This window comes from Sinocyclocheilus rhinocerous, unplaced genomic scaffold (genome assembly GCF_001515625.1).
Source record: "Sinocyclocheilus rhinocerous isolate Xijiao unplaced genomic scaffold, SAMN03320098_v1.1 C35837142, whole genome shotgun sequence".
NCBI lineage: Eukaryota > Metazoa > Chordata > Actinopteri > Cypriniformes > Cyprinidae > Sinocyclocheilus > Sinocyclocheilus rhinocerous.
This window is the reverse complement of record NW_015765115.1, coordinates 1-657: the sequence shown is the minus strand read 5'-3', so window position 1 is coordinate 657 and position 657 is coordinate 1. Positions and strand designations below refer to the sequence as shown.

At 45.2% G+C, this 657-nt stretch overlaps 1 long non-coding RNA gene across 1 annotated transcript; it reads right to left on the bottom strand.

The window, feature by feature from the left end:
* Positions 1-6: 6 nt before the first annotated feature.
* On the bottom strand, positions 7-531 carry LOC107735163 (uncharacterized). The gene is made up of 3 exons (XR_001639312.1): positions 431-531; positions 181-316; positions 7-95 (listed from the first exon to the last, which is right to left on the bottom strand). It is a non-coding gene; the product is annotated as an uncharacterized LOC107735163 (long non-coding RNA).
* Between the last annotated feature and the right edge of the window lie 126 nt (positions 532-657).

The window sequence follows — 657 nt, the reverse complement described above, 5'->3', positions numbered from 1 at the left end:
GGTGCAGTAGAGACCACCACCGTCGACACTGTGGATTTCGGAGAGCTGGCGGCTGTGCGCTGTAGCTGTTGAGCCGGTACCGTCTGGATTCGAACCTGGGGCAGAGAAACATATTCGGTTAACTCACATGTATGGCTTGTAAGACCAGTTTTAGTTTGTTTAGAAGTAAGCTGAGTCAACCTGTGTGGCCTGTCCCTGCTGCTGGAGCTGCTGCAGCTGTTGAGCAGTCACAAAGCTGACAGGCTTGTTCCCAGCAATCAACTTGGTGCCTGCCGGCATGGTAGTTAGGATAATGTTCCTCCCCAGATTGCTGATACTAAAAACAGAAGACATATTTGCCATTTCAGCTGACAGGGAACATAAATAAAAAAAAGTCTGCAATTTAAGATTGCTGTTTGTTTACTATTAGATGATGAAACAGAATGCTCACTTGGTGCTTATGTTCCCTTTAAGTATGGGAGTAGTGACCACACTCTTATTTTTCAAGGGTTGGCTGAGGACAGATAGAGGCACCGTGATCCTTGTGGGAAGTTTCCCCTGAAAAGAGCAAAGATTATAATTTCAGTCATCATTGTAACAGGAAGTTATGCACAACAAACAGTGGCTCTGCTCCAAAGTCTACATTGATAGGCAGCATCCTAACTGAAATTAAACCCC